This window comes from Symphodus melops (assembly GCF_947650265.1).
Source record: "Symphodus melops genome assembly, chromosome: 20".
Lineage (NCBI taxonomy): Eukaryota > Metazoa > Chordata > Actinopteri > Labriformes > Labridae > Symphodus > Symphodus melops.
In genome coordinates, this window is record NC_136710.1 from 4,449,315 (window position 1) to 4,464,543 (window position 15,229).

Below are 15,229 nucleotides of genomic sequence, written 5' to 3' on the forward strand. Positions count from 1 at the left end.
CAATTCAAAAAATGTAAAAAAAGAATGAATCAACATTCAAAGGATGCGGTCAGTGAACAAACAGCAGAGAGACAGGAGGTGGTCTTCATCAGTCTTCTCAAAGACTACAGCAGAAAAATCTGGGCTGTGTCAACTCATTCAGTCACTCATGGCAGTCATCAGTTTGTAAGTGTCATTGTGATCGTTTTCGAAAACGGCAGGATCTTCACAGTTACACACATCATCTACAAGTATGACTCGGAGAGGCGTGAAAATGTCAAGAGAACAAGTCGACCAGGGAACAATAAAACAAGGCTGATTGGATTAGAGAAAGTGTTCGCAGAAGAATGATGGTGGATGTCAGAGACTAGGAGAATGATTATCAGACACCGATCAACATCTGGAGCTGGAAGAGCACCAACAAGCATCGCAGGATAATGAACAAATAATGAGGATTGAGTATCACATGGGATAATAGCATATAGATCTCATCAGAGAGAAGTTTGTTTAAACCCGGATTCCAGAAGGAATCCGGGTTTAAACAAACAGTGAGCAGAATTCAAGCTACAATGACGAAGGTATGTAAACAGCCAAACCCCCACTTATTTAATTTCCACGGATGTACTCTTCTCGGAAAGCCTGCTTCACTTACATGCAGGATATACAGCTTTTCTGGACAGCCAACCCGACAATATGTATTCATTCATAGTACCTCAAGGCTCTGTGCATTGACCCCCTCTTTCTCTGCCTTATGGTCAAATTTCCATCGCAATGCTAATAATACACTGATCTATCTCTGGACAGAAACACTCTCTGAGCTCCACCCCCAGAAACTCCTCAAGCATATACATACAGTATGTCAACAGTGCAAACGAAATGTTTCATAACCCTGGAAAAAATAGGTCAATATCACTGATGTGACAGAACACATCCTAGTTCATCAAGGATGCTTATTTTTAAAAAGTTTTGTAGCCCTGATGTCAGGTTTTTATAAAGGGTTTCTTCTGATGCTACTGACACTCATTCTGCTTCTTGTTTCTTTGTAACTGTTAACGAATGAAGTTTTTTTTTTTTTTTTTTAAACCACTGATTGATAAACACACATAATGATGTAGAAGTGCACCACCTCCAAAACATTTCCCTATCAAAGCCTGGTGTCTTTTAAACGCACTCGCTCTGTCCCAGAGTGGTTGTCCATGTGCTTTCAATATGTTGGGAAACTTTAAGGCGGCCTCTGGCGCCATCCAATGGACAAAAGCGGAATCACACATTCACACCTGTTCAAAAAATATATATATAAAAAAAATAAAGGCTGCAGCAATCCAGAAATAGCTCATATACCAGAAAAAAAACGCACTGTGCGTCAAAGTCCAGTTCCGGTTATGTGACGCTTTAACAGCTTTACCATGGACACGGACCACGGTGTTAGAGGACTGTGATATTTCTGTGATATTGAATTTATATTATTCACTGGAGAGATGCAATTAGGTTAAATTAGCATTTTCAGAGACTTGTCTGTTTCCTCCAACCTTAACAAAGTGCTTCTATACAAGCGGAGTGATTTATGTAACGGGGGTTATTTGGACTTCAAAGTACTTTATGAGTACTTATTTACATTTTTTCCAACAATATCTTGTTTATATAAGGCTAAACTCAAGTTTTATTGGAGATTGTCTTGGCAATGTGAATCTTATCGGTAAAAACAAGGTAATTTGATCCTTTCTGGGCGTTAAATGCTTAATGTGATTAGAAATAAACTATAAAAGACTTCAGGTTTGAATTAAAATCTAGTCAACGCCCTGTTTTCTATTGTTTTCTAATCGACCAAAAGTGCTCCTGCTGTCAAAATGCATCCCTCTCAGTGGCATAATATGGTGTGGTATGGTGTGTGAGTGTGTGTGTCAGAGTCAGGGAGGCGGAATGGGGAGGGTGGTGGGGCACCCACAGTGTCTCTGCTGTGACTGTGTATCACTTCAGATGCTCCGACAGAATTTAAAATGCGCTCCTCCGCCTTGTCACCACTGTGCGCATTTTCCTTGACGAGCTCGTGTTCCCACAGCATGGTGCTCGGACTCAGAGGCTCAGCACTGCTTTCTCCATCTCTGACCGCTAAACTCTCGCGGACGCTTTAATTAGAGAGCAGAGCACGCGCTGCACCTGTCTCCCACCTTCAGTGAAGAGGTAAGTTAATTTTTGAAGCAAATTTAAAAAAAAAAAAAAAAAAGTGCAACCAGATTTAATTCCCACCCAGTGGAAAGGCGCAGACGGAGTTTCCTGGAGAGTTTCCTCATGCCTTCTGGCTGCAAGCTGCTGTATCTGTATTAATATTTTTCTCCTCCCTTTGAAGGTTTCTTTCTCTTCTCAAGTTCAAAGCGCGTTGGCGTTTGTTGTTTAACGTCGTTTCCGGTCAGCAGGGGACGTCTTGGTAAACAATGCAGCTCGATGATTCACTCATATGTGACATTCAAGCGGTGCCAATTAATCAATTAGTGATCAGGGAGAGGGTAACATGAAAATGATGCTGTCACTCAGACTACCCCACAGCCTGGCTGAAGCCCAGCATGTGTCATCATTTAATTATAGAGAATTCTTTTTCTTTCAGGAACAAAAAAGAGAGTTCATTTCTAATTGTTTCAGGCTGAAATGAGGAGTAGGTGTTCAGAGACATCTAGTAATTGGCAGACAGGTTCGTGCTCGTGCTGTCAGAGGACTGTGTGAGCTGGCAGCTGGCTTTCTTTCAAGTTTTAGCAATGACTTTACAGGGACGTCTCTTTAATCCAAAGGAAAACAAAAGCCATAAAAGTTTGAAATCTTTTCCTACATGATCAGAAGTTCAGCTTGTGTTGCCCTTTGGCTGATTTCTAACATGCAAATGTTCCTAACAATAAAACCTTCCTTTTTTTCCCCCACACAGCTTTAAGTATGGTAATTTATTCACCTGTGCTCTTGCTGCTCTCCAGTGGTCAGAAACATGCTAAATTAACCACTCAGACTTTTATTTTTGATCCCTTGTCTCCCCTCTGAGGGCAAAGTGAATGTAATCTCACACCATTGGACTGTTACATAACTTTAAAACTGAAGTGCCATCCTGGCTGCGTAGGAGTGGATGTGATGTTCCCACTTCCTTGCTGTTGTTTTGCTCGTTAATTCTGAGAGGCACATTACTGTAAGTGGCGTTTTCTGACTTTGCTGATTTGGATGCAGATGAGCCCCGGAGCAGGACTGATTGCCTTAAAAGTCCTCAGTGTGATTATGCAGCCGACCCACATGAAGTCTGTGATTGTTTAGGTCGCGCTGACATCTTGATTTTGGCCAAATGTGTGTGTGTAGTTATGCGAGTGTGTGTGTGTGTGTGTGCTGCATTCTGCCTGTGCTGTGTAGGAGGAGTGTGATCGCAGTGTGCCCGAGCATGACGCTCAGAGATGTTGGACACGGTTCAGTCCTTTGCTGGGCAGTCTGTCCTCAGCGCTGCACAGACATGTTACAGTAACCTGACTCTTACATGACAGGCTTCCCCCTGCACTCTGCATGAACTGTGTCATTATTATCATGCAGCACGACACTGAAACAGAAAGAGAAGAGTTGATGGCTGTTGAAAATGTCCAGAATTTCTCAAATCTGGCATACTCCCAAAAAATGATGCACGTTGTGCAAGAAATCCGCACGACAGTGATGAGTGCCACTTTTTCAGAAGGCTGTCTCGAACCAAGTAAAAACACTGATAATTGTAGTCAATTAATGCAGATCAGAGGCATCAGATTTGAATAAATAGAAAACAAGCCCATGTTGCAGCTCCAGATGGTGCAATGGTGGCCTCCACTTTCCTGAACTCTTTTTGCCTTCCAGACCTCGGCACCATTAATGTGACTGAAAACTATGAATATGTCCGTGTCCATTTGGACACATGTATGTACACATTTACAGGGACTTTCAGTATTTATTGCAAAAATGTTTTAAACAAATTTCAGGTCTGGTCCAGGAGCGAGGGTCAGATGGATTGCAAGATTGAAAAGCCGATTGGTGCGGTTAGCTGCTAGCTGAAGTTAGCTGAGCCTGAAGGCGAAGCCTTGATTTACCTGTCAAGCTTTCAACACTCACTTTTACTTCTGAGGTAGAGACCAAAAGAACGAGATAAAAGGGTATAAGAAAGTGTTCATGCCTGGAAGTGGAGCCGTTACTCTTTCAAATTGAAAGAAGACAGTTGAGGGGGTTTGGCTGATGAGACTGCCTCCCTTTGGAGGTTTTTTTGGTCCGTCCAACTATGTGGAGAGCCCAGGTAGACCCAGAGCTCACAGGAGGGATTGTATATCTCGTCTAGCCTGCAGTCTCAGAGATCCCCAGGGGGAGCTGGAAAAATGTTGGAAAAGCCTGCTGCCACCATGACCCTGAAAAAGTTCAAATAAATGTGTAGGTTAATGGATGAAGAGAAGTTTAAAATGTATAAAAAGCTGCCTTGTTTTTTTTGTTGCACTGCTTTGAATACTTTAGAAGAAAAAGATAGAAAACGAAATCATTACTCCAACAGTCACTCTACTTAAAATAAAAAAGTGTGAAAATCAAGAAAGTACATTAGATCTGTTTTTTTAAATGTTGTGAAAGAAGTGTACTTTAAGCAGGTTAGAGGGTGAAGAGGGAACAAATGCAATTTAAAATATAAAGATAAAAACCCCCATTGTTTTTTATTATTATTATTTAATGATTCTAGTGGAAGCAGCCGAATGTTTGACGGCACTTTGAGTCCAAGACAAATTTCCTCACAGGGTCAATAAAGTGTATTATATCATAAAGTTAATGTAATCTTTGTTGGAAAAAATATCATGTGCTAGGTAACAAAGTTAACCACAGATAAAAATTGCCAAGAATCTCAATGATTACAAAAATCCTTCTTTTCTCTATAAGCTTCAATAAATGTCAAGGTTGTTATTAATACAAATGAATTTTCTTCATACTTAGCACTAAATTGAATTTGTGTTGCTTTGGCTTCTATCTTATTTATTGTGGTCAGGATTAGTTTAAGACCATTTTCCGTCTTCTAAGTTTTAAGAGCAGACGTCACAAACTGCTTCACAGTTTTAATTTTGAATTTACAAACACAAGGTACCAGTGTCCAAAAAAGAGTGAATCCTGCATCATCTTGTAAAACGTGAAAAAAATCCTGTTAAGTCAAAGCAACTTAGAAAAACTTCACCACCATGTAAAAAAAACAAACTATCACTGTCTTTATATTTTTACACCTCCGCCCTGATTCCTCCACACCATCACTCAGTACACACCTCCACCCTCTGACCAACCTACAAGCCAACAAAGAGTCACTGTAAAAATATCAAAATAACAAAACTGCAGATAACCAGCTGCATCACTAATACTGCAGATAGTCAACGTACACTCAGTGCACAATACTACTGATGGAGTTATATTGAAGTGGAGGTTACTATTTCAACTCAACTCAACTCAACTTTATTTATAAAGCACTTTAAACAGCCGTAGCTGTGACAAAGTGCTGTACATACATGAAGAGCACAAAACATAAAACATAAGTAAAACACTAACAGGGTTAAAACACTGAAACAAGAACAGAGTCTCATGCTGGGTTAAAAGCCAAAGAATAAAAATGTGTTTTAAGATGAGTTTTAAAAATGGACAGTGAGGGGGCGTGTCTTATGTGCAGTGGGAGATCTGGCTACTAGCATCTTTGAGAAGAACTTAAAACAAGTTAGAGTAAAAACACTCATTATAAACCATCCAGCCCTGCGAGCAGCGTTTGTTTTTAAAGATATATTTTGGGCCATTTTTGCCTTTTATTGGAAAACAGCTAAAGAGAGACAGGAAATGTTGGGAGGACGGAGTACGTGGTGACATGCAGGTTCAAGGTCAGTTCGAACCCACGGACGCTGTGGCGAAGACTAAACCCTCGGTACCATGGGGTACGCTACTTAACTGCTATGCTATCCGGTGCTGCAGAATTTTGATGTTTTGTAGTGTTCAGATTTTACATTTTAGTTTGAAGAACTCCTCTTGTGTGTTTCATGACTAAATCAGGAAGTGTGCATGAAACACTTCTGCTTCGTGCAGGTTTCTCTGACAATCAGAGCCGTGTTCTTCCAAGGTTTGTTTTGGTATTTTCTGAAGCAATCAGGTTACTAAATGGCTCCACTGACCCAAAGAAACATTTTTACTTCTGACTTTGTTTAGCTTTTTAGTGTTTTTATCATAAGATTAAAAATGTGAGGCTTTCGAACCGACAAACTCTGTGGTCAAAGAGGAACGCCTGACTGGTTTAATATCACACGCCTGATCGTGATTGCGGTTAGATTTATGTTCCTGATTTGCTTTGAGGACAGTTGAACAGCCAGAGTAACAACAACATTGCAGAACTTGAAGAGGAAGCGGTATGAAGTGACGTCCTCCCTCCCTACCTGCTTCAGAGAGAACACTATTATTACACTTCAGTATTGCAGGCTTTTGTCCTCTTGTGGTCACTCTAACACTGTGAAAATGGAGGAAGAAAGTGATCCCTCATTGTCATTGTCAAGGCTGCACTAAGGGGACTCATATGTATATAGAAAGCCTGGAAAGTCCTGGAAAATAAAACACAAAACAATGTTGCCATCATTTAGATTGAAACACAAAACTTTAAATAGTAAAAGAAGATATTTCAAATCAATAAGTGATCATGGTTTCTTTAAGTTAGTCCTTTGTCTATAAATCAAGTGTCTGCTTGATTTACATCCTTGACCTGGAAGATATTGAACTTTGTCCAAAAAAATCAGTTAAATGTGTGATTAATTGAAAATCTTGAGCACTTTTCTCTTGATTTACTGAAATCTCATCTCAATCTTTTAATCTCATTTAAAAATGCAAAACAAAACTTTGAAAGCACTCTGTTTTTAAGAGGCGTTATTCACTCTCACTTATGGAAAACCTCTGACATTACCTAACAGTGCTTTACAAAAATAACATTTTGTATGGAGTGCTCCTCATGCCGATCCATCATTAGTCACAGTCTGAATCATACAAACATTCAGGGGTTAAAACAGAGCAGCATACCCAACGTTACAAAAACCTTTTAAATTCTAGGAATCCTATCAAAAAATGTGATTTATTTAATTACACAAAACAAAATGTTAATGAAATGTTTAAAATTTTACTTTGGTCCTTTAATTTCTTAAAAAAAGGTTAAAGTTTTCAAGCAATCAAGGCTTCCAGTTCCAGCCTTGTTTTTTATCAAATAAAGTGAGAAATCTCTGACATAATACCAACATTATTCTTGTTTTGTGTTTAAGAAGTGACAGAAAAAAGTGACAGTGTCCTGGAAAAAAAGACAGCCTTTTACAATTTTCAAGGAAGACAAGTGAAAAATTGGAACTAGATTGTGATTCTGGCAAGTTCATGCAGCTAAAAATTTTAAATTCAAAATGTTTGCTTGGATGACCTCCTCGGTTGGATGAGTGTGGCATCTGAAGCCAAGTGCTGCCTTCACAAAAAGCTAAAAAACATGGTGAGAAAAAAACAAGACTAAGTGATAATTATTCGTAAGACATTTATTCAAACAATCAACAAACAATAAAAACTAAATTATGACTATTACACAGCCTGTTTTCCCGCTGATGAAAACCTGGGTAACTCAGGCTGTTACATAACACCATAAAGGTAAACCCCACAAAACATAAATAAATCACCTTAGACAAGAACGTTATTGTAAAATCAAAAAAATATATAAAACACAGCATGGAGTAAAAAAAATTAGGCAAACTTGAAGGTACATTATTTCTCAGTATCATCTGTAAACTTGAAGATACATTATTTCTCAGTATCGGATTCTGGCCACTCGGTGGCAGCAGAGACAAAAGAAATTGAAATGGCTAATGTGTTAGCTAATCGTTAATTTTAAACGTACAAAAGTAATAGAGGAACATCGTCATTCATTTTGAATTCTGTTTAAAATGTGTTGAATATTTAGTCTTTTTTTTACCTCCATATTTGGTCTCCACCGAGCCCTGAAGGTAATATTATTCTCTTCAGCTGCCTCAGGCTCACTAGCTAGTTGCTTACTTTGTCTGCTGTATGATACCTAGCTAGTAATGAACACCAGTTTGTTTTGTTTGCTGAAAACTTCTAACTTACAAACTAATTTTGCCAGCTAACCAACCCAGGAACGTATGCGTGTTTGGGGAGAGCCCTAAGTGGAAACCATAAGAACTACAAGTGAACTTCTGTGGGCTGAAAAGCAAACTGCCATTATGCTAAACATGCTAAATATCTTGTAGCATGTAACTGCTGATTCAGGAGACATTTCTAATGTCATCCCTCAATAATAATGTCATTTTAGACTCTGTCAACACAAAAAAACATTTCTTTTGTAATTGGTGAATTAAAGTATGTATTGAGAAGCCAGGTTTGGTTTTCAGAGAATTAGTTTTACGTCGTTGCACTTTGCGTATTGCTTATTGATTGCCATACACCTTTTTTGTCACTCGGTGTCCCCAAATTTGCAATGAGTTCAGCCCATCACTGTTTAAGCACAGCTATTTAATCCGTGGAATTTGTTTTATATGTAAAGTGGGCCTACTGTATACTAATAACTAAATATAAACTGAAGAGGGGCTCTGGGCTGCCTCAATATTTTTTACACGTTTTTGGCGAAATCATATCTCAATGAAATTTTTCTGATTTTAATTTAATTTTTTATTTTCTTCTTTTTGTTGGTTTTTTGAGTGTTTTTTCCTTTTTTGAGTCTCCTGTAATTAGCTCAAACTATCATATCACTCTAAAACACACACACACACACGCATAGTACTGCAAATGTTTTTATCTGTTTTTTTATATACATTAGAGACAATTCATACAGTTTAGTAGAAAAAAAAAGAATTCGGTTGAATTAGGGGACAGTTTCTTCATTATGATAAAAAGTCTATAACTTGTTTAAGTTTCTTTTTCATACACTTATAACACATATACTGTACACGCAAACATAAACAATTATAAAAACACACACACACACACACACCTCTAGTCTGACAGAACTATTTGTGATAATGCCCCTTATGAATCACCGCTCCAGTTAACCGTTTTGCTTCTAAAATTATGAATATTCACAGTTATGCTAACAGTCGTTCTTCTCTCCTACAGCCTCAGTGTTACTTCTGACTCATGCTAATGCCTTTGTACAACTTCGTCACACACAAACACATTCTCAGTAACACACAGCTCTCACTTCCTAGTCACTGGCCCCGAGTGCCATCGCTACGGCGCTTTTTTTTGCAGCAGGCATCAGAATGGACACCTGTCATCAGTCAGCAGGCCCCCTTGCCCACTGTTGCCCCCTGCGGATACTTATAGCCCACCGCAATTATGTTGTTCCATTAGTCATCCCACGCATGCATTGATGGGCTGCCTGCTAAACTTAGCCCCCGTCATGGTCACTGTTGGACAAATAAAAGATTTTACAGACTGATGCGTCAAACATGATGAGCAGAGATGATTAATAGAAACACAGTAGACTCTTTTTTTGATTAAGTTTGTGAGGGATCAACTACAGGTTAGTCATGTATACGGTTAACAAGCCTCAGCCTATGCCTGTTGTTACACTATACCTACCTACTATACCTTCATTAGCTGAAAACTTGTATCTATATATTTGACTAAATGCATCCCCCTTCTCTGCCAGCTTGCTTTTATTTTTTCTTTAAAACGTATTCGAGGTTAGCTTTTAGCTGTTAGCCATAGCTTCTTTTCCACAAACATTAGTTTCTCTTTAAGTGCTTTGTGACCTCTTGTTTGACCTTTGGTTTCCATAAAGCACCAATGAACCTCCAGGAGTCCATTGTACATATAGCATACACTCCAATAAACAGGTGGTTAATTCCAGGTTAAATAAGAAATTACAGATAACCCCATTCACATGTAAACTGAGAAATGTGTTAGATTAAAAAGCCACTGAGGAAGGGCTTTGTCCTTACTGTCTCTGGGGATATTTAAAAGAGGATTTAAGCTATTGGAGTGCTGTCCTGAAGGGTTTTCACAGTTGCAGAAAACTCCTGATGGTTTGCCAGAGGAGCTTTATAATTCACCCCAAACAGCCACATTTTTCACTTGGACTTTACCTGGAGTTTCTCCTTCCAGCCCTCTCGCAGCCCGAGTGAGGTGGTGTGAGAACGCAGCAGGATATTATCCGGTCAATGGGAAGCGGGTTGACATATTGCATAGATTCCATTTTATATACACATACTGTGACTGCTGCACGGTGAATAGACGTGATTAAACGGCTGCATTATGCTCTCTGTTCGTCTGTATGTTGTCGCTGCTCTTTTGTTGATATTGCGATTTTGTTGAACTTCACGTAGCAATGATACAGTATGAAGGCAAACATTGTCATTACTGCAGTGTATAGCTGACTCCGTTGATTCAGCCGCTACTTCCGCGTCACGTCTTACCTCACTTTTTTTTTAAGTGCTCTGTCTTTGAGCCCTTCCTGTCTGCACCTGTGTGTCTTATCAGACTTAAAGCTGTTTGTTTGCACTTACTGACGTTTATTCCTTCTCTCAAGATCCTTGACGAGTGTTGATCCAAGCGTCTGCTATGACTAGTAGAATATAACTTTTTTTGGTTGGAAATTAGAGATCAAATTTGGACCACAGCATCCAACCAGAGTGCAAGAACTAAAAGCAACATATTAGAATATCTTACATCTACAAGAGATCTGAGGAAAACTTTAATTGAATAAACGTGTGATTTTAGTGAGTGCTGGTTGCCTGCTTATCAAAATCTCCAGATGGAAACAGCGTATGGAGGATGTGACAGTGAGCAAAGTGCACAACATCGCTGTCTGTTTTCAGTTTCACTATCAGGACAAGCTTGTTGGCTGGAGGTTACACTGGTGGAGAAAAAAAAAATGTTGTGAAGACTCTGTGTGGGAGACGATTAACAGCTGTGTTATCTTGAAATGAGAATAATGAAGTTTTAATGAAGGTTTAATAATCTTTTTCTCCTTTTTCTCGTTTTAAAAAGTGGGCAGTCACTGTTGAGCTCAAAAAATTTGGATGAATAATGTTGTAGTCTTAGTCTCTGACTTAATTGTGGACCGTGGGTCTCTACTTTTATGCTACTGAATCATGTACACGGAGACAGAGCTGTGATGACTCGCGCTCTTTTGATGCCGGTCACTTCAACATCACAACAGGCAGGTTAATCGCATGCTGAACACTAGGAGTCCTGCAGTCATAAACAGCCGATCACCGAGTGCTCGATCAGATATATCACATCCCCCCTCTTCCATGAATGACATGTGTTCATGCACTTGAGTGTGTAATTTCTGAGTCTTCGGCAGCATCCGTGTCTCTGAACAGACTTGGATGTATCTTCCTCAGATGTTTTCCTGCTGGAGACTGCACGTTGTATGAGCGTGTTGCATCTTGGCTGGAGAGGCAGAGGATGGAGATGGTGTTTAAGTCAGCGTGGAGGGAGTGGGAGAGGCTGTGGAGGATTCTGTTTCCTCCTCCTCGTCCTTCTGATGCTCTCTGGAGTCTCTGCAACGGATTCTGGTCTCATTTAATGGGTTTTTCTCTGAGGATAAGTGGCTAAATGTAATGAACATAACAGATGATTTATCACTGAGATATTTCCAAAAGCGGAGGAATCTTCTGTATCAGGATCTGGTTCAACAAAAGTCATCCAATAGGATTAAAGCTATAGAATTACATCTTGAAATTGTTTTAATTCGGATAAAAACTCCAGTTTGTGTTGCTCAAAACTTTTGAAAAAAACCCCCCCAAAAAACCAGGATCATCCTGATCTCAATAGAGAATTTCAGACTGGACAAGTGTCTTCTAAACAAAATTTTTAGAAGACCGTTGATTTTTAAAGACATATTTTGAATGCTATTTTGCACTAGAAGGATATTTAATAGATAAGAAAGTAAGGTACACATTAAGGTTATAAATATTTGTACAATTATGACTTTTCTTAATAAAATATTTCACCAAAAAGCATCATTTTAAAACCCTAAAAATCTCATTCTAAGCAGCTGAGGATCTTTCAGTTTGTGTGAAATTTGGCGCCCCATGTGGATAAAGATCTCTCCAAGATTCCCAAAAGGTTTGTGAAGTTTCTTGTTCTAAATCCACCCTGATCCCTGCATTTAATCATTCCTATAAACCCTTCTATTTCAGCCCTGCTCAGAACAGGCTGTTTCAGTGTCTGTAGCTTTAAATATGTAAATGAGCTGTGTCTGACCACGCCCCCTCTCTGGAAGGGGATGTAGCTTTTTTTCCACCATGCCGGATTGTTTACAGTGAGAAGCCAGACTCAGAGGGCAGAACAAACACCTAGCTGTAGGAGTGTTACCCAAATGGGGAATGGGGTACTGCCCTTTGTGATGTCATAAAGGGAAAATCTCCAAAAGGTCTGTTTGAGCACACATTTTCTTGAAAGTGGAGCAGTCTTTTCTTATCATTGGGGGTAGACGGATATGGACACATATGAGTGTTTGAAATACATGGTAAAGTGTGTTTTACAATATGTGTGACCTTTATAGCACTGATTCTTTAAAATCTGTATCAGGGTGATCACATCCAGTTTTTCTTCAGTCGTGAAGAAAGGTGAGCTTGACTGTGTGATCCTTGATTTAAAAAAATAAGCAAATTACCATTTTTATCCATATTAAAAAAAAAAACGCAACTTGAAGATTTAATATTTTAGGCAAATCATCAAAAAGAGTAATATTTTCTACGTTCTGTCTCCCCAAGAGACAGCAACCTGTTGCTGCTACAAGATGTCTTCTGTGTAAAGGCCATTTTTCTTCTCTGTGCTCTTTTGCTCTCACTATCTTATCATTATGGCTCATCCACCCACACTGAATACTTATGTGAATAAAAGTAATTTTCATGTTGGAAGGAATTCTGGAAAATGCAGGAGATTGCCAGCTCTAGTAGAAGTAGAGGAGGTGGGTTGATGCAAAGTGAAAACATACATCAGAGAACCCCTCCCTCCTCTTCTTGAATCATCACACTCTGAAGAGTTTTTGGTATTTTACTCCCCTGAAAACCTTCTACAATGTTCGTCAGCTCTCCGTTGGTCGTCTTCACAAACGCCTGACACACTCTCCTCCAGACTCTCCTCTTCCTCTGCTTCACTGATACAAGACATGACAATGCAGTCATCAGGGAGCATCTGGTGGTGGCACACAAATGTTGCAATTTTTCAAAGAAAGGTTAATTCCCATGGGAGGGCGCCACTGTGCTTCTCTGCAGCTTGACTGGGACTCTGGTCTGGAGGTGGACAAATCTGGACTCCATGATGTTGTCCATCTGCAGCAGGCTGAGCTCCACAACGAGCAGCTGCTCAGTGTCAGTGATCTCTCGTCCTACACTGTTGTCCTGAATCCTTTAAAATCTTTGTATTGATCCTCCTCTTTCCCTCATCCACAGCCTTCAAAAACCTCCTTCTTTCTCTCGAGCTTTCAAAGGACTTACAGTGTCTCATGAAAGACGATGTGTGTGTGTATTCTATGCTCAACAGATACATGACACTGTGGTCTGCTGATCGACAGCTGGAGATGTTTTCTGCGTAATTCGTCTTATTCTTAGCCTGCCAGTTACATTTTTTACACCTTCAACATCTACAGAATTCAACACTATACCTCCGGCGCCTCCTTTGTGTTTCTTGTCATCAGCTAAAAATGTCTTCAGTAAGCGTTGGACTCACTCCGTCATCGCTCACTCAGCCTGCATGTCGGTCAGTCCTTCTATGTCGACACTTTTAGAGTCTCTCCTGGGAAAAGGAATGAAGAAGTCCGGTGTTTCTTCAGCAATTGTAATCTTGCACGTTAACTCTCCCCTCGAAGTGTTCGATGGTTTACATCGAAAACACAAAACCACACTCGACCTTTTTGACATCCAACTACAGTATAATGAGCCCTTGCCCAAACGTGAGCTTGAGGCTTTGAACACATCTTTTTACAGCTCTGTCCAGCTCTGTCTGTTCCTATATGAGGGGTTTCCCTTCTCTATCATAAGCAGGAGTGTAACTTAGGGTCTTCTTAAATGCCACGTTCATCTGAAACCCACCATAGATTCCCACCACGAAGCTCAGCACTCCTCTTCCTCCCTTATTCAGAGAGCTGTCTCCTCTTCTACGTGTGCAGCGCTCAGCTTGATCAGAATCTCCGGTCTATCCCACTGGGTTTCGTGCTGCTGCCCTCAGGTGCAAAAACACCTTGTTAGTTAGCCTCCGCGGCGTACATCTCATTCTGCTTATCACATTTTCTGTCTGCTGCTTTGAACCGCAGCGCTGCAGGCCCACTGAAGTTTTGGATTTCCTAACCCAGCTTTAATTTTCTGTCTCGGCTTCTCTCATCTCCTTTTTATCGGTTTCATCTTTTATCTTTCGCTTCAGTTTTTCCCTCTCTGTGAGTCTCACTTTCTCAGAGGGAATTACATAAGTCTTTCTGCGTGTGCGTGTGTGTGTGTGTGTGTGTGTGTGTGTGTGTGTGTGTGTGTGTGTGGGCAGTGTTGCATTTTATATAAGGCGGACCTGGAAATGGCTAGCAAAACACTAGGGTCCTGCTCTCTGTGTTTTTTTATTCCTATTTCTTTCTCTGCTTTTCTTATAGCATTGTGTGGTTGGGTCATCGGACTGCGGATCTGCGTGGTGTTTGGCACCAGATATGCAATAGGGTGACTCTTCAGGCCCACTCAGAGTCACACTCAGATTTTTCTTTTAACAATGCCTTAAAATAAGAATTTCTAACTCCTAAATTAAAGATTGTGCTTCTTGACTCGTAGTGCTCATGTGGAGTGTGTCTGGTTTGAAGTTATGATGTCCGAAGGGAATCATTAACAGATGAAAAAAGTTGAGACGTGTTTTAAGACTCATGACCTCAAGGTTTTTTATCCTAAAACTTGACAACAACAAATGTCAGAGGCTAAAGTCATCAATAGTAAAGCTCACTGATTCTTATTGGTTGAGAGACGACTCTACCAACCGAGCCACAGCTGAAAGTTTCTCTCCGCTGTCCGAACACACCAGAGATGATTGATGACATATTCTTGTGACATATCGGTTGTACTTTTGTTTCTGTCCCCTCTAACGTTACCAGACAACCGAGGTTTCTTTTCCAGAGAGGAGGGGAGAGTTATGTAACAAGTGGCAGGAGGTGATGAGAAATGTGAAAATTCAAATGTGTTATTGAATGAAAACAATATTCATGGTGTTTCCACGAACAAACGCTGAAACAGGTTGCTACATCTTGTGT

General features: G+C 40.0%; 1 protein-coding gene across 1 annotated transcript in view; it reads left to right on the forward strand.

The window, feature by feature from the left end:
* The first annotated feature begins 1,882 nt into the window (after positions 1 to 1,882).
* Positions 1,883 to 15,229, forward strand: part of rin1b (Ras and Rab interactor 1b) — a 31,802-nt gene continuing 18,455 nt past the window's right edge. Inside the window, exon 1 of the mRNA XM_079371061.1 lies at positions 1,883 to 2,160. The gene's annotated coding sequence lies outside the window, so the exon portion shown is untranslated. The remainder of the gene's footprint in view (positions 2,161 to 15,229) is intronic.